The 19,415-nt window shown below is 40.6% G+C and overlaps 1 protein-coding gene and 1 long non-coding RNA gene across 5 annotated transcripts in view; one reads left to right on the forward strand and one right to left on the reverse strand.

The window, feature by feature from the left end:
• The window catches only part of PTPRM (protein tyrosine phosphatase receptor type M), a 407,502-nt gene that overhangs the window by 276,431 nt on the left and 111,656 nt on the right, over positions 1 to 19,415 (reverse strand). The gene's annotated exons all lie outside the window — the stretch shown is intronic.
• Positions 5,398 to 18,767, forward strand: LOC308592612. Its single transcript, XR_014010580.1, has 3 exons — positions 5,398 to 5,743; positions 17,340 to 17,462; positions 18,412 to 18,767. It is a non-coding gene; the product is annotated as an uncharacterized lncRNA (long non-coding RNA).

The raw sequence follows: 19,415 nt of genomic DNA on the forward strand, positions 1-19,415 counted from the left end.
AACTTTGATACTGACATTACTGCAGCTTACCTGGATGGGGATGGGGCAAGGCAGGAGCAAGACAGGGCTTCATGGATGCACCAGCAGGAGTGAGGCACTGGCTCTGCTGGTCCATCTGTGAATCCCCAACCTCACTGCCTCGTGTGTGTTTTTTAAATTAAAGCACAAAACATACAGATTTCCAGACTAATTCTCCCACCCCAGGAAATAAAAATATGATAATATGCAGGTAACGTACATTAACTGTATTTCCTGGTGCCATGCATATATGCTGTCACATGTGAATTGAGTGGAAGAATGCGTGAGTTAAAAATATTTCCACTAGAACAGACATTAAACTGCAAGAAGGTAAAACAGAAGAAAAAAAACGAGAAAAAGCCAGCTAATTCTGAAAACATCTTCACATTCTCTTATTCAGCAGCCTCCTAGTTCCTGAAGAGAGACCGGGATCCAGCCAGTCATTATAGTTGACAACTGGTAGTCCAATACATCATTAAATATATACAACACCCTGGAATTGAATATTAAATAGTAGTTTAAGCTGTCAATTTCTCTACGTAATGGCTGATGAAAAGCTGATGGATAGCATTAGACCTCCCCTGTGGCACACTGCCAAAGGCATCTGTCCCTGTTTCAATGAATTTCAGTCAGGAGTTCAAGGTACTTGTTAATAAGTTTTCACTATAGACCAGCCTTTCTCAACCTTGGTCCCCATGTGTTGATGGACTACAACTCCGAACCTCCCTAACCACAAGGACCAGTGGTCAGGGATGATGGAAGTTGCAGTCCAACAACATCGGGAGAACCAAGCTTGAGAAAGGCTGCTATAATTATAGATGAAAATACGTCCTTTGTACTCATTATTAACACCTGCTTCACGTCAGAAACTTGGGCCCTCTGACCACATCTGTAAAAAATGCAAATTGCTACACCCTAGTAGGCCCAGTTTCAAGTTCAGCTTCGTCAGTGGATAATATTAAAAATGCAAGCATTTGCAGTGGAAAGTTTTGCAACAGGCAAATCTGTTAGATCCATTAATAAGTCCTAGGGGAGCAGGGCACATTATAAAGTGTAGCTTTGTAACAGATCCATATTGGCTGGAAAACTATTATTATATATGTAGAAAATGTGGCAGTTGAAACAATATCCTGACTTTTGCCTTCATGTTCGGCGAATTTAAATTACTGTAGTACAACTTGGAGAACACTGCTTTGCACTAAGCAAAGGTGAGGTTGCATTGTTCTTTGTTTTTCCTAACTAACATAAATTACAGTATATACAAGTGCTGGTGAAGAAGTTTTTTTCTAATAAAAAAAAAAGTCTTGTGCTACTATTTCCAGAACACATCTGTCTACATCCATCTACTAATGGGAAAGCCAGAATAACACAAAAATTCTGAGTGAAGAGAGGTCAAGCTCACATCTTTCATGTTATGGTACATGCCCCATTGGGCTTCATTTAATTGTTTTGCAGAAATTTGATTGCACGCACTCATGCAAAAAATCCTCCAACAATGCAAATACTATCAAACTTGCACTGAAGGAACTGTTCTAAACGGCAGGCTGTTTGCTTTGGAAGCAGAAACTTGGAACAGCAAAACACAATCTGTAAAGTCCATTATACATTTATATAATGTAAAATGACTCGCCATATCTCTTCTCTTTTCCCTGCGATTTGGTGCCTAGAAGCACAGTTAAACTCTAGACAAACATTTCACAGGAACATCTGCAAGCCATAGAACCGATTCTGTATGATGCAGCTCTCTGAGATCCAGCCAATGAGAGGGTAGAGCCTGAGTTGCAGCCTAGCTGTATTCCAATAGGGAAAAGGGTCCCACACCCAACATATATATCACACACTTACTGACCATTTAGCTGGGAAGAGAGCAAAGCGGATAGAGAAAATGTAAGAGGCTATCATCCAAACCGGGGGTATGCAACCTAAGGCCCGGGGGCCGGATGCGGCCCAATCGCCTTCTCAATCCGGCCCGCGGAGGGTCCGGGAATCAGTGTGTTTTTACATGAGTAGAATGTGTTATTTACAATGCATCTCTGGGTTATTTGTGGGGCCTGCCTGCTGTTTTTACACACGCAGGATGTGTGCTTTTATTAAAATGCATCTCTGGGTTATTTGTGGGGCATAGGAATTCATTCATTCCCCCCCCCCCAAAAAAAATAGTCTGGCCCCCCACAAGGTCTGAGGGACAGTGGACAGTGGACCAGCCCACTGCTAAAAAAGGTTGCTGACCCCTGATAAACCCTATATCCCAACCTCTCTCTAGCACAATAGCAGAGAAGGTGTTGGACTGAGAAGACAGCCTTTTGAATCCCCACCTTGATTTCAATGTTCTGGAGGAGGGTGCGTAAACTGGGCCACAGAGGACTGGCAAGCAATCAACAAAATGGTATGGCAAATCAGATCCAGCCTATACGCCATGAGTTTGCCACCTCTGCTCTAGCCTATCAAACCTCAGGTAACATAAAAATATATGTAACTGCTAATGTGCCACAAGACCCCTTTAAAAAAGTAATTATTCCTTAATTTGTTAAACATAAAATAAGCATTTTACTGGCCAGGATCCACACTATCCCCACATCTAGAGGCTGTGCAAGAAGATGGTAATGTATATGTTGTTTCATTTGTACAAAACATGTAATTTTGGCTGGTGGGAAAACAACTGTCTTAAATATTTGAAAGGGGAAAAGACTGTGTCAAAACCTACAGAATTAATCCAAGGTTAAAAGTTATTTGTAAAAACAAACAAAGAAACACAAACAGGCTATACTGAAGCTTCAGCTCCATAATGTCATCAGATAATGTGTGTTGATAAATACATGTAATATTGTTGAACTATCTTAGCGTGATGGGAAGGGTCATAGCACAGTAGCAGAGTACATACTTCGCATGCAGAATATTCCAAGTTCTATTCTTGGCATCTCTAGGCATGAGTAAGAAAGATTCCTTTCTGGAAGAAACCACTGACAGTCAATGTGGGCAAGACAGAGCTAGATGGGCTAATAGTCCTATTTTTTACTCCACCAGCCCCTTTTCAGAGGGCAGGCTTACGTTCACACATAATAAATAAATAATGCAGTACTATTTATTACCAGATGGAGTTTCTTTTGCTATTATAACAAAAAATCAAATGACTTGAAATATTACTACTAGTTATAAGCAACACAATCCCGTGTAGGTCAAATTAAATAGGGCTGCCATACGTCTAGAAATCAGCAAAATCTGGACGTATGACAACCCATTTTGTCAGTGTTGTTTTTGCCGACTTTCCCTAAAAGTAGCTCAAAAATGTCAATTTTTTGCTCAACAACTTCGCCCCCCCCCAATTAAAAAATCACTGTTTGAAATGTGGCAACCCTAAATTAAATTAATGCTCCTAGGAAATTTCATTTAGGATTGCTGCCTTAAGAACAATATGCATGAAACTACACATCTTTTCTAAACGTGTGGTTTCTTGCAGTGGGAAAAATCTGTTTAAAGTAGTCTGAAATGTTGATCACAGGCACAGTGCATAAATCTGAATGAGGGAAATCGGATTTTAACATTAAGAGAAAGGAATTCTATAAAGCTAACTACCTCATCCTTGACGCAGCAACTTTTGACCTGCTCTGTGGGAATTCTCTTGTATAACAAATGTATATACTCATACTGTTAAGTTGCTTCTGGAAACTGCTCACTGCAGGTAAATGACTGCCAGAGAAGATCTCATTTTCACTGCAGAGCTTACAACTTGTCGTGTGTGTGTGTGTGTGTGTGTGTGTGTGTGTGTGTGTTAAAGAACATGCTGAATAACAAATATACAGGAAGACTGGTCTCATACTGAATATGCTGATGCTTAATAAAATACTTTACAGGACAAGCATACTTAATGATTAGCATACTCTACAGATGAGGAAATACACAAAATACACCCCACCCAATCCACAAATCCTTGTACTCAGCAAGTAGCACTCTTGCTGAGTAGGGTGCAATATCTCTGCTAGCAGGAATGTAGTATACAAGGGCAGCATAGATGCATCCGCTGCATCCCACACAAAATGGGGGATTAATGCCACTGGAGCTGATCCCAACAACCACTTTCACATGGAGAAAATTTAGAATGAGATGTTCTGCTATCTTTGAATATTTGGCAATACGCTGTAGGCAACATGTCAAAAATGGCATATCGTGAGCACAAACTGTTTATGAAGCATTTTATCCTCCACCCCTGATCCCAAAATGAATAAAGCTAACAAAATCATTTACAGCACTGAAAAGCAATGAAGAACATAAAAAATGTTCACTCTGTAACTAGTCCACCACCTTTAATATTCTCTTGTTTGATTTTCCTCCTGTAGTTAACTGCAAATAAGTCCCATATTTCTAAAAGCACCATTGTACAAGGCTAGATGTATAGCAAGTTCTTCACACCCCAACCCCCGCATTCCTACTCTGAAATGTGCCAATTGATTTAATTGTTTTGTTTTACACAGATTCCTCTCTGTAGCTATTCCAGGAAATGTTTTAAAATATTAAAGTACAGTGGTACCTCGGGTTAAGAACTTAATTCATTCTGGAGGTCTGTTCTTAACCTGAAACTGTTCTTAACCTGAAGCACCACTTTAGCCACAGCACGATTTCTGTTCTTATCCTGAAGCAAAGTTCTTAACCCAAGGTAATATTTCTGGGTTAGCGGAGTCTGTAACCTGAAGCGTGTGTAACCTGAAGCATATGTAACCCAAGGTACCACTGTACAAGTTCGAATTTAAAAATTAAAATCATTTTTCCATGTAACAGGGTTATGTGGAAATGCTATGTAAAACACATTAAAATGGGAATGTGCTCATTTTAAAAAATCAATTTATCCCTAGAGATTATGGATGAGCGGAACCAATCCATCACCCTCTTACAGTTCATATTGGATATTCTTCGTGTGCCTCCCAAACAAGAGGGTCCAGGGGGTGGCAATGCAAGAATGGGCCTTTTCTGCAGTGGTTCCCTGTTAGTGGAATGATCTTCCCAGGAAGGTTTGGCTGGTGCTTTCATTATATACCTTGAGGCGACAGGTGAAAACGTTCCTCTTTGATCTGGCCTTTGGCTGATTAACATCGCATACCCCTTTCAAATGTGTTTGTGGGAGGGAGTAGGGTAAGGGACTTATTGATTTGGGTCCCCCCCCCTTCTTGTTTTTATTACACATTTTGTGGTTTTTATATGGCATCTCTATGTTGTCACCTGCCCTAACATGTGCGGATGAAGGGTGGTATACATATTTAAGAATAAATTGAAAATAAAATAAAATAAGGACTTACACCACGCACCTGAAATTAACCCTTTTAAACAACTGATTCCTTCCATTCTGGTGAGATATCTATGCCTCCCTGGGAGTGATGGCACCTAGAGGCCTGCTTATGGCAAATGCCACCCTTCCTAACTTACCAAAGTGGAGACGCAGCATGGAGGACATTCAGTAGGCTTTCCTTATTCCTCTGAATGTTGCCACATCTGCACAGCAGGACACACAGATGCCTGAAACCATGGAAAAGGAGTTCATAGTGTCTCCAGATACTGCTGTGCATGTGTCTTTAATGTACTATAATATCTAGAGACAATGGGGAACATTTCCCACGATTCCCAGCATTAGTAGCATTAGTACACTGTGAGCATGAACAACATCGTTAAAGGCATGAGGCCCTACTGAGCTGTTTCCTGGAAACTATCTAAGCTACCTTCTCCCACAAACACTTTGGTAAGTTTGGGAAATGTGGGATTCCTCTCTTCCATTTTCACTCTGCCACTAATAAATGCCCTTATTCAGAAATATGCATGTAGAGTTGGGCTGCCTACACTGTGCGCATCTCATTGATTAGTCAGCATAATCAGATCTGAAAGTATATCTAAGTCTCACTGTGCAGGGGAGGAGGTAATTATCACTTAATCTTGTCAGTATGACAATCTGCTCAGTGCTATACTGTGGTTTCAGCCCAATCACTCAAACAGCACAGTCTCACATCATAGATGCCAGATCCAGCCATAAGAATCACCCACACAACCCCTATTGGCTCATGTTGTTCCTCAGCCTGACAAAGGTTTGCGCCTGGGAGCAGGGGTTCTTGTTGTGCCCCACCAACTTCCTGTGACAAAACCAGAGGAGGAGGATCACACGAGGCTCAAGTAGAGTCAGTGAAAACTAACAAACTCCCTGTTATTACAATCTGAGATCATGTCCCAGTTGGAGAGGCTACAGATCAAGGATCACCAATCCTTTTAGGCCAGTGGGACCATTTGGATTTTTGAGTGAATTGCTGTGGCCTCTGGTCATTTCTTTCCTCCTTTCCCTAGATAGAACTGCTGAAGAAAAAAGGCAATTTTTTTGCAAACAGATGCAGGAAAGTATCATTAGGACCTCAGGGTAGAAGTTAAATAGTTTATACTAAAGTGTTCTGTATATAAAAGAAAGTCAGTCAAGCAAGCAGGACTCCTGAAGGGTGGCAACACCAGTAAAAAAAGTGGGAAAAGAGAGCAATGGTGGGTGAGGGGAGGGGAGGTGCGTCAGAAGGAGAAGGGATTCATATTGCTTTACATATAAACATTAGAAATTTTGTGTTAATGTAACAGCTGTATATGTAATAGCATTTTTGTTTTAAAAAATGCCGTTTAAGTTGTCTGTTGTTGCTTTAGTTTCTGTATACCACTTAGACATATATTTTATATTAAGTAGTCTAGAAATAGTCTAAATAAAACAAGATTAAACTGCAATAGTAGTTCAGATATCTGTGAAAATCAGAAAAAACATAGTAATCTCCATCCACCCCTCTCCCCAATGCTCTTCATCTGAGTTTTATCAGAACGCTAAATATAAACTTCAATAAGCTCAAAAAGTAAGGTAATTTAATAAAAGAAAAACAGTTTTATTAAGTCCTTATTACTTTCACTTCATTATCTGTTCAATTGGTGCATTATCTAATATCATTAATTTTAACACAGATCAGAGACAATGAATACTGGATTAGTCTTTTAAATGTACGGCATCACCTCATCTTTTGCTAATTCTCTGTCACTTTGCAATATATTTTAGTAATAAAATTCTCAGAGATCATACCCAGAAACAGAAAAAGCAATGGCTGGAAAATGTCAATGATAGGCAACCTTATATTAATATTGTTTAATACTTCTATGGAATTATTTTGCTCATACATAGTAATTAAATTTCAGATGAGAAGAAAGCTGTTAACAATTCCTCCTTCTTACGTACTTTCTTTTTGGATGGGAAAAATAGGAAGCAAAACAAGTTGCTGACACAATTCAATTTTATAGCAGAGTCTCCTTTTCATTCTGCCAATCAACTCTTCATCTGGATTTACTCCTGTATGCATTAGCAATGAGCAAATATAAAAGTCGGTTTCTCAGGTGTCACTCCAAACTGGAAGGCAATTCTGTCTGACCAGTAGGAGGCAGGTAATAGCAAAGAACTTCCTTGAAGGCACTCCTTAGGATGTCACATAGCCTACCTCTTCAGAAACTTTCTTGTCTAAGCAGGAGATGGAAGTGCTTTTATGAGATATCTGTGGTTTTTAAAAGAGCTGCTTTGAAGAAAAGGAACTGGAATTTTTTTTCTAACTAAAGAAGGACCATCTTCTCAGAGTCAAAGTGAAGAAGACCTCACTGTCTCACACAACCCTCATTAATTTGGTAAATTCAGAGTTGGTTAGGTAGGAAAATTTCCCTATACTAAGACTGTAGAAAGGAGACAGCCATCCAAAGCTCCTCCATTCATTTGTTTAACCCCTTTAAAATCCCTCTAAAGTGGTTTTAGTGGTTCGGCATCTAAAAGAAAAGTCCTATTATCATGATTAGATACTTGGGGTGGGATTCCATTACATATTTGCGCTAGCACAATGAGACCACCTCCCCCCAAAAAAAATCTGTCTTGGAGAGTGGAGGGAAATGCCAGAACAGATTTAGAGGACATGGGAAAGGGAAGGAGCAGAACGTTCTGCTGCTCAAGGAGAAATCCTTGCAACAATAGAACATTATTCTTAAAGCTATGTTGAGTACAACCCTTTGTTTTCTGCAGAGTAATACTACCATCACCTGTTATGTGTCTGGGAGTTACAACAGCCTTCTGAGATGACTGCACATTTGGACATCCTAGTCTGCTGCTTAGAATGGAATCTGTGTCTTGGAATAGGGAAAGGATCATTCTTGTTACTGAGGTGTCAGTGTTTTATATGTTTGTTAATTATTGATTAAATTCAAATAGTCTGTTTTCAACTGGTTACTTTGGAACCAGAAGGAAGGGTGATCCAAAGGAGAACCTTAAGGAAAATTCTTCTTGATGCCAGAGAACATTATGGTGGTGATTTGTATCCAGAAGAATTTGATGTCCCTCTTGCCAGGGACCAATCACTACCTTGTAGAGTTTGGGCTCACTGCAAGGTTCCATAACCTCTGCAGAACTCTCTTTCTTGTCCCCATAATTTTATTATTTTAAAATTTTGTAAATCATACCTTCACACAAATATGGATTTCACAGTGGTATACATAAAAATTCCAAACGTTAACACAATATTAAAACAGACACTATCAAAACACAATAAAACATCAGAGGCAAGAAACTGACTGCCCACAATAATCTACAGTACAAATTCAAGCTTTCAATTGAGGGGACAAAATGCATTGTCAAGACGCACTGCTGTTTACTCTGCAGTCATCTTTGACAGCACACTTGCATTCTGACTATGATACAAAATGGTCTAGATTGTGCGGCATGGCTGTGGTGTGTATGGCTTCAATTTGAAGGCCTTTTGGCCTCTTCCAGATCCATGATTCTATAATTGCCATGACTGACTCACAGCTGCTAGGCAGAAATTTATACCTGTGGTGATGTTTCATGTCATCTCTAACTATTGTTTTTCAGATCTTTTACAAAAAGAAGTTTTGAAGAAACCCTTAGTTCATTTACACACTCTGCCCTGCTTAAAAAAGTTATTTTAAAGTTATTCATCTTCAAAAAGTTATTTAATACAGAGATGCATACAGTTGTCACTAAGGAAAGAAACTTTCCTTTGAATTCAAACACTCTTTTCATGCGTCACTCACATGAAGGGTAATCATAAGATACTATGGGGAGCATACATGGCTGTGCTGCTGGCACTGAAAATGGTGCCCTCAACTGGTCCTATCCCACTGCTGTTTATGTACCTCACATGGGCATCTGCAAATAAACATCTGCTTAAGCTGCTTACAAAGAGACACCCATTTGCAGACTTGGTGCTTAACGTGTGAATAGCAATGGGGCAAGGCCAGTGGGAAATGGAACACTGTAGGTGCAGTCTTGCTTCCTGTTGTATCCATGATTGCTGAGAACATGAGTAGCATGTTAAAAGGGCTAGAGAAAAAGGGAAATTGATGTCATTCAGATGACAGGTTCCTTCTCCCCATAATGAACTAGACAACACTGAACTCCTTGTAGAATGAACAATGACAATACAAGATGTATGTGACCTAAAGAATGATACATAACAGTCATTATCACTGAAACCTAGTTGATGCCCAATAACAGAAGTCCATAATTAAGGTCAGTATGTCATTAAAGACACAACCTATGTGATGGTGATAGACTTGTATTGTAAATGCACAACTGTCCTACTTACATCTAAAGCTAGGTGTGAGAGTGGTCACGTGGGTGAAAACCGCCGAACACCAATACTAAGAAAACTCTCACCCCTGCAGTCCATCCCCTTAATCCCTTCTTCCTTAACCAGGCTCTGATACAGGAAGTAGGGCTAATACATTCTGAGAGATGCCAGTGTGGGAACAGTTTTGTATAACAGAGAGATATTATGACAATATTTTTCCAATAAAGAATAGCATACACATTATAGTTGCCAATAAAATTGTAAAAATAACTAATATAGCCGCATTATAACGATACAGCACTACACAATTCCGCTCTTCAAATACTGAGTCGTCTCATACTCTTTACATTTAAAAGATACAGTGGTACCTTGGTAGTTGAATGGCTTAGTTGTCGAACAAATTGGCTACTGAATGTCGCAAACCCAGAAGTGAGTGTTCCGGTTTACAAACGTTCTTTGGAGGCTGAACGTCCAACGCAGCTTCCGCGGCTTCTGATTGCCGCTTCCGGAAGCCACACCTTGGTTTTCAAACCGTTCCCGGAGTCAAACAGACTCCTGGAACTGATTAAATTTGAGAACCAAGGTACCACTGTATTGTGAAAGTGTCAAGGTAAAAGGACAGGACTAACATACGTTCTAAGTGCCCCAATTTAAGTGGGACAAGCATGTTTTCTTTGAAGGTGCCCCAGACTCTGCCTTCATCCTGGGCTGCCCCAATTTCACGCCGCCTGTGGATGGGGTCTGTAGAAGCAGCTCCTGTAGCGGCAGAAGCATTGTAAAGGAGCATTTTCTAGCCTTTGGAAAGAAGGTATGAGGCTCTGGCAGGATCCTGGAGCCCTTCCCAAAGCCAGCAAGCACTTACAGGGCTTTGGGAAGGAGGCAGAAGGGCTTTCACACCCTGTTAGAGCATCATGCCTCCTTACCTAAGGCAGAAGCTTACTGGGCTTTGGGAAGGAAGTGCAAAGCTCGGGTCCTGATTTTTATTGGGAGCATGTTGGAACTTAGGAACTACTAGCTTTTAAAATAATATCATACCTCCTGGCACATCTTCCTTTATTTAGAAGCAAATATTCTGATTTATACACCTGCTAAGCCACAGTGCTTAGCTTTTAAGATAGTCTATTATTCTCATTAATTTCCAAGGGAATCAGCTTGCTTGAATCTCAGCATTGTATCTTAACTGATTTGTGGACTATGTGGTCAGCTTCTCAAAATTAGAAAGAATGCTGAGTAGAGGAGCTCATAGAGGGAAGAGAGAAAATTAAAAGATTAATCTTTTCACTACTCATTATCATTGTTTACAGCTTTCCATTTATCTCTGTTCAAGTGATAAATAGACTGATCTGTTGCACTTTTGTTATACTCAATTTCTCTGGATAAATAAGCCTTAGTACTTCTTGTATTTGATTGTTTCCTTCAGAGACAAGGCTAGCCAACTTTGCTTGGAATACTTAAATTCTAGAGGAGGAGCTGTTTTTCTGACTTTGTGCAATCATGCATATTTCAAATTCTGATAGGTTTCTGTTGTGTGTTTTAAACATTGCTTCAAAGTTAATACTGTTTAAGTATTCATTGTTTGTGCAGCTGCTAGCAAGCAAACTCAAACTTTAATCATCATAGAATCATAGAGTTGGAAGAGACCACAAGGTCCATCGAGTCCAACCCCCTGCCAATAATAATAATTATTATTGTGATTATCATCATCACAATAATAATAATAATAATAATAATAATAATAATAATAATAATAATAATGATCACAATTCTCAGCAAGAGTAATCTAGTAAATGGAGTGAGATACTTTATATTTCTCAAAAAGGATTAAGTATACCTTTACTGGAGATTCTTTATGGGGTGACTCTTCCACTGGTATCTGTCACATTTTATTTAGCCTTACTTTTATTTTGTCTACGCTAATATTTGTGAGTTTTCCGTACAGTGGTACCTCACGTTACATATGCTTCAGGTTACAGACTCCGCTAACCCAGAAATAGTGCTTCAGGTTAAGAACTTTGCTTCAGGATGAGAACAGAAATTGTGCTCCAGCGGCGTGGCAGCAGGGGGCCGCATTAGCTAAAGTGGTGCTTCAGGTTAAGAACAGTTTCAGGTTAAGTACAGACCTCCGGAACGAATTAAGTACTTAACCCGAGGTACAACTGTATTTACTACCATGTTGACCTTAGCAGAAATTGTAAACGTGGGATTGTAGTCAACTGTTATCCATAGTAGACCCATTAAAATTAATGGCCATGACTAACTTACCGTATTTTTCGGACTATTGGACGCACCGGTCCATAGGACGCACCTAGATTTGGGGGGGGAAATAAAGGGGGAAAAATTATCCCCCCCCGCCCGAGCTTCCCCCTCCCCCAGAACGGGACCCAGAGCCATGCCGAAGCTGCGCGCAGCTTTGGCATCGCTCTGGGAGCTTGCGGGGCTGGGGGAGGAGGAAGCCTTCCGCCAGCCTCCAAACCAAGTCGGGGGACAGCGGGAATGGCGCGCTGCGCCTCTCCCGCTGTCCCCCGAGTTTGCGGGGCTGGCGACGGGGAGGAGCAGGCTTCTCCCCCCGCCAGCCTTCTAACCAAGTTGGGGGACAGCGGGAAGGGCGCGCTGCGCCTCTCCCGCTGTCCCCCGAGCTTGTGGGGCTGGCGGTGGGGCTCTCCTGAAGCCTGGAGGTTGTGGGGCTGGTGGGGGGGAGAAGCAGGCTTGCTTCTCCCACCCCCAGCCTCCAGATCAGGTCGCGGAATAGCGGGATGGCGGAGCGCTGCCATCCCGCGATTCCCCGACCTGATCTGGAGGTTGTGGGGATGGTGGGGGGGAGAAGCAGGCTTGCTTCTCCCACCCCCAGCCTCCAGATCAGGTCGTGGAATAGCGGGATGGCAGAGCGCTGCCATCCCGCGATTCCCCGACCTGATCTGGAGGTTGTGGGGATGGTGGGGGGGGGAGAAGCAGGCTTGCTTCTCCCACCCCCAGCCTCCAGATCAGGTCGTGGAATAGCGGGATGGCGGAGCGCTGCCATCCCGCGATTCCCCGACCTGATCTGGAGGTTGTGGGGATGGTGGGGGGGAGAAGCAGGCTTGCTTCTCCCACCCCCAGCCTCCAGATCAGGTCGTGGAATAGCGGGATGGCGGAGCGCTGCCATCCCGCTATTCCCCGACCTGATCTGGAGGTTGTGGGGATGGTGGGAGGGGAGAAGCAGGCTTCCTTCTCCCACCCCCAGCCTCCAGATCAGGTCGGGGAATAGCGGGATGGCGGCGCTTCGCCATCCCCCTATCCCCCGAGCTTGTGGGGCTGGGGGGGAGAAGCAGGCTTGCTTCTCCCCCCGCCAGCCTCCAGATCAGGTCGGGGAATAGCGGGGTGGCGGCTCTGCACCTCCCCGCTGTCCCCAGCTTTTGGGTGCAGGCTGCTGCCCGCAAGCCTTGCGAGCCCGCGGGACATCCCTCCGGGCTTGCAAGACTTGGGATAGCTTCCTGAAGCCTGGAGAGCGAGAGGGGTCGGTGCGCACGGACCCCTCTTGCTCTCCAGGCTTCAGCAAAAGCCTGCATTCGCACCATAGGACGCACACACATTTCCCCTTCATTTTTGGAGGGGGAAAAGTGCGTCCTATAGTGCGAAAAATACGGTAGGTCTATTAACTTTAGTGGGTCTACTCTGAGTAAGTTATTTGACTACACGAAGAGACAACTGTGGAAATCTTCTGGATAGGGTGGCCATTTATTTATTTATTTATTTAAAACATCAATAGATAATTTGAGATTGAGAACGAAGGTTAGTTCTTATTTTTACAGTGCTTATTTTTGCCTACACATTTGAAATGGGCCTCAACAATCAGAAAAATAATTGTTTTATCAGTTTGGAACAGCAAACAGCCAGAAGTCAGCAGTAAAGCACTTGAGAGCACTGTACCTTGAGTCCCACCCTCTGTCCCTCACACACAAACACACACACAGTGCTAGAGACGCTTATAGCACACTAATGAGAGCACTGGTATAAAGGAAGTGAAACTCTTTTACAAGCCCAGTGAAATCCACAGTTCCATGAAGTCTGTTGGCAACAATCACAAAGGATCTTGGAAGTCATATAAAAGTTACCAATGCCAACATACTTAAAAGCACTAAACCAGTCAGTTGCTCCATCTTTTCAAAGAGTCAAATCCTTATTGGTGATCCATATACTCATATGGAAACATAAGCGGGAGGAGGAAAACTTGCATCTTGCTTTATTCAGACGCTACAGCCAACAAATGTTTTTCTAACCAGAAATTACCTCCATTTATTTTATCTAGACATATTTATGAAAGATGAAGCTATTTTTTATATATAAAAAAGAAAACAAGCAGTAAGTGTTTCATATTAATGTACAATACTGTAATACATTAGCAATTTTCCATTAGTGCAAGTACATCTATAACAACTCAGCAAGAAAGATATACACCCTCATGGCTCTTTCATTTAAAGACAGAATTACAGGAAAATAAATAATAACTATTTGTTCTGCAATGCAAGAACATCAAGGCACCACTGGTTATCAAACAACCTCAGGGAAAGAAATATACATATCACTGGATATAGCCTGGAAGGAATTTATAAAACTTATTTGAATAACATGCCCAATAATATGAACTCCAGAGAATTATTACATGCCTGTGTAATTTAAATATATATTGTGGGTCGCACAGAACCTTTAAATATTATTAATATGTGTATTATTTAATATAATTCACTTTGATATGTAGATTCCATGAAATACTGCCAGAACAATGCAAGATCTCAAAATGAAACTAGAAAGATACTGATACTTCGTCAAAAACTCAATGCTGAAGACTCTAAACAGCCAATGTTTGCCTGTACTTTTGCAACTTCATCTTCTATTGTCTTCTGATTTGCTTGCTTTGTTCCTTACCAGCTTGTTCATAATTTCATTTCATTCATAATTTTATTGTATGCCACTTTTCCATACACAAAAAATATGCTTAAAGCAGCTTACAACAAAGAAAACAGGAATCTATTTCAAAATCAAACACTACAAAAACAATTTCATAACAACATAATAAAACAACAGCACAACAGCAAATATAAAAACATACAAAAACAAAATTTCAGTACTATAAGCAAGATTACATGAATGACATCCAACAGCAAAAATAACAGCTTGACAGTTTAACCTTGGTTCTAGAAACACTTCTACCCTGGTGTTCCTCACCTACAGAAGCTTCTTATAAATAAGACTTCCAAAAGCAAAGAGTGGGGTGGTTGGAAGTGCCGTGTGTGTGTGTGTGTGTGTGTGTGTGCGCGCGTGCGCGTGCGCGTGCATGCATTTGGGCACACACTGTGGGTGCTCAGCCGGGCGACCCAATGAGTCATGTGTGTGATGTCGCACAGAGCAACATGGGCACAATCTCCACAATCTCTGGCCGCAGTGCCAGAGAGCCAACAGAGGCAAGGCAGCCGGCAGTGGTGGGCGGAAGCCGAGCAGCTTGCAAGCAACATGACATCACCCACAATCTGGGGTTCAACCAATGTTTGCTCCAATTCAGCGGTAAAGATTGGGTTTCCCAGGGTAAAGTGGTGGGACAAGCGGAAATCTGGATGAGCCCCAAGTTCAAAAAACAAGGAGCAGAGAGACATATATAATCATTATCATAAATGTGAATCTGCCTACTTGTAGAAGTGGTACATAAAAAGTGTACGACTATCGGAAAGCTGTTTCTTACGTACACTATTATTAACCAGCACATAAAATGTGCAGAAAACAACTATGGGTAGTGTTCAGCTAAGTTTTGCTCTAAGTGAACCCATTTAAGTTAATAAACATGACTAAGTTTGAGGGCCTTCTCGGTAGTGGCACCTGCCCTGTGGAATGCCCTCCCAGCAGATATCAAGGCAATAAACAACTATTTTACTTTTAAAAGACAACTGAAGGTGACCCTGTTTAGGGAAGTTTTTGATGTCTGACGCTGTATATATTAATATTCGGTTGGAAGTCGCCCAGAGTGGCTGGGGAAACCCAGCCAGGTGGGCAGGGTATAAATTATTATTATTATTATTATTATTATTATTATTATTATTATTATTATTATTATTATTATTTTCCTTTCAATAGGTGTACTTTGAGTATAGTCTAATGCTACCCTATGGCAATAAAAAAATTAAACTATTTTTAATTCAAATGTGCACTTTGAAAGTTAGAGTCTCCCTGCAGAAAGATAAATAATTCATACCTAAAAATGTGCCATGTTGATCACACCATATGTGACTACACATTTGAAAAAATACCTTCAATTTTTTTTAAAAAATGTAATTAATATTAGACATATGCTGCATTTTAGTTTCAATAATACTTAGACCACCACTCGCCCACTCCCAGCAAATGTACAGACTAAAAAATTTGGTAGTTTGTTTTTTAGTTCTCTCTATAAATAATATAAAATAAAATAACTCCTTCCATTGGCACAGCTTAGGACATACAGATGTAAATATGGACAGCATTCTTTTAAAAATAAAATAACCTCTTGGAAGCAACAGCTTACTCTCCTCCCCCTCAATTTAGCATGTGCACACACGCACACACACAAAATACTGCTAAGATTTTGAGAAGAAGCAACAATACACCAAATAACTCTATTGATAATGATTTATTATTTATTCACCAGCAATAGTGTAAACGTGCTAAAGTCAAGTCAGCATCACAATGGCAAGTTCTTCCCCGCTCTCCAGACAGGCTGCAAGGCTTGGGATGTCTTGGTATCTAAATCCCCGCTATCACTCACAGCCACCACATATTCTATTGCATTTTCATGCAAACTACAGGCAATAATCATGTGTTCAATCCACATTATGATGGTCATATTACATTTTGTTGCATTCACTTGGAGACTATGTTAGTAATGCATGCAGAAATGGGTTTTCAAGGTCTACCAGTAAAAGCAGTGGGGTGGGGTAGCAAAACCTAATAATAGTTTTCTAGCATTTTAATCAACAGCTTGATTTAAGGGCTCAGATTATGAAACAGCTTTCTCTATGAAGTGTGGCTGACCCCTTCCCTCACTATTTTTCACACATTATTGAAAAACTTTTAATACCAGACAGCTTTTATTTTTTGAAGGCGGCAATGTTTTTATGCATCTTCAACTGCTGACCCAGGGTTTTTTTGTTTTTGTTTTGCAGTTAATGTTATATGTGTTAAAGACTCCCCTGAGTTTTACACTAGAAGGGTGAGATATGAATATTTTAACTAATAAGAGCCAACTGAAAAATTAGAAGCCCCATGAGGAAACTGCCCCAAATCTCCTTTGCATGGTAGAGCTCCTTATGGCGGATTTAACATATGAAAGCTGCTTTAAATATGTTTTAACATAAACACATGGAAGTGTTCCCCATGTTAGAAACTGTGCAGAAAGTCTCTCCATGCCAGCCCAGTGATGGCAGCTTCCAGGTGGTCACCACACTGCAGGCAGTGATCACCATTTTCCCAGCATCTACAGCAGTCCAGGTGAATCAGTGGTGGTTGGATAATGCCTTTGCAATTTATATTAAATGTGAATTGTGGCCAAGGACATATTAAAATAAGCTTGCAGTTAAATTTCAACTATGCTAGCCCCAACTTTACACCCATTATGCAACATTCAAAGACTTCTGATCAAAGCTGTTAAATGTAGTATAATACTTCACACTAATGAATTGCTTTGTGTACGTCTCCAATAAGATTACATCAAGATGCTTTCACTTAGATATCTTACAAGCAACAATGAGATTTTTTAGTGCCTTTGAGAACATCTACACTTTTGTAATGCCACACAAAGGAATGCATCGAACAAAAGAAAAAATGGTAATTATACTTTAAATTATTATGCTACAACTAAAATGCCTTGCATAACATCCTCGTTATAGACAAGGGTTAACAGCAGAAGAGGGGCAAAACTCTCTCTACAGCGGTACTGGTTGCATTTAGTTAAGACCACTGCAAAACATTTGTAGGCACAGTCCTATCATTGAATTACATTCATTGGATGAGGATAGGACTCCAAATAAACTCGTTACACCAGCAGGATGCAGAGATATACTATCGTAACTGATTTATGCAAAGGAATATGATTAAAATCCTATATTCAATGAAAGATCAATCCCACTCCAAACACTGGTGTAATGCTCCACATATAAAAGTTGTGTTTCACCACTGAAGTCAGTAGGAGTCCAAGATTACTGCCCCGGTCATAATGGGAGGTGGCATTCAGACCAGCTTTACAGCCAGTCATAGCAAGCTAGTAGCAATACATAAGATCCAGAAGAATCAGTGCTCAGAATGAAGTAGTCAACTGGACATCTAGAAAGTAAGCGAGACTGTAAACATGAAGGCAGTGGTCTAAGGCTTATTAGGTAGATGGCCCTTAAAACTATGGCTAAGCGATCAGAAGGAATAAACATGAAACTTTTAAAAATCTTTGCTTCTGAAAAGATTTGCTCTTCTAACAGGAGCAACTTGCAGCAAGAAGTAAAGGAACAGAAACAAAACAAATGATGCTTTGTGCCTTTAACAGCTATGTGTCTGGCACAAATTAAACAAGCCAAGCCTTTTCTAGCAGGGAAATACAATTATGGCAAAGTTTTACCAGTTGACATTCTGTCAAACATCTGATAACTTGTCTGCAATGTATAACTTATTTTGGGACTCCCCACATTCTGAATGCTAGGGGGAAATGCCAAAGTTGATTTTTTTTTTAATAAACTAAAAAGTTCATTTTGATAAACTTGAATCAAACTACCTCCTTTTTAAACAGAAATTTCCAAGCACTGTAAAGAACACAAATCTGATATATCCAGTGCTGTACACACACTACCCGCTAAAGCATCCGAAAGCATAAGCAACAGCTCCAATCTCCTGGGATATTGCTGGTGTGATAAGCCAGCCAACTGCATGAACTGAGGAGGGCAGGAGAGTGGAACAAGGTCAGAGATGAAAATAACAAGCAACTACTGAGAACTTGGGGCAGTGCAGCAGAATGGGATGATGGAGAAGAGCAAAACTAAGTTTGTGGGTGAGATGAGGTGAAACTGGGGACTAAATGGCTCTCAGCTCATTCTCTTAACCATCACTATGTACACTAGCTTTTGAGTAAACTTTTAAATAATTGAATCACTTCATTTATTCATTGGGGGGAGTCCAAACAGCTTGCTTAAAAAATGCTGTGGCTCAGCAGAAGTTTTTAAAACCTCTTGCAGTTACACCCAATTATTAGTCTGCATTTTCTTGGATGAGCATTCTTACAGCCATAAATATTAATAACTGAACTTTCTTAAAGCTTGTCTTCAGCTGTTCCATCATATTATCAGCAAACAAGATGGGATGTTTTAATATTACTTAGCCATCTGAAGAAAAGACTAAACACCTTTTGGGGATTTGACAGATCATTTACTGTACTAAAATACAACGAGCCCTCAACTTACGCAACCCAGTTGTCACAAAATTGTGAGCAAGCTTTAAAGTAATAATGGTTGTTTCTTGCATGACGAATCTAATACTGTCAAAATCATATTTGCCTATTTTTTTTCTTGAATTATCAAGGAAGCTAAAGTTAGGAAAACAATTATCTCTACATAGATGAGCTGTCAGAAACAAACTGAAGGAATTCTATAATTTTACTTGTACCATCAGGTTCGATAGTTCAGTGCAGTAACCCCAGATGCTCTGCAAATAGAGCAAACCAGATACCACTACAGTCTTCTAGCAAAACCCTTTGATACTTGAGAATTCACAACCCCCACGTATGCAGAGATATAATTT

The sequence above is a fragment of the Podarcis bocagei genome, assembly GCF_964188305.1.
Source record: "Podarcis bocagei genome assembly, chromosome: 8".
Taxonomy (NCBI): Eukaryota; Metazoa; Chordata; class Lepidosauria; order Squamata; family Lacertidae; genus Podarcis; species Podarcis bocagei.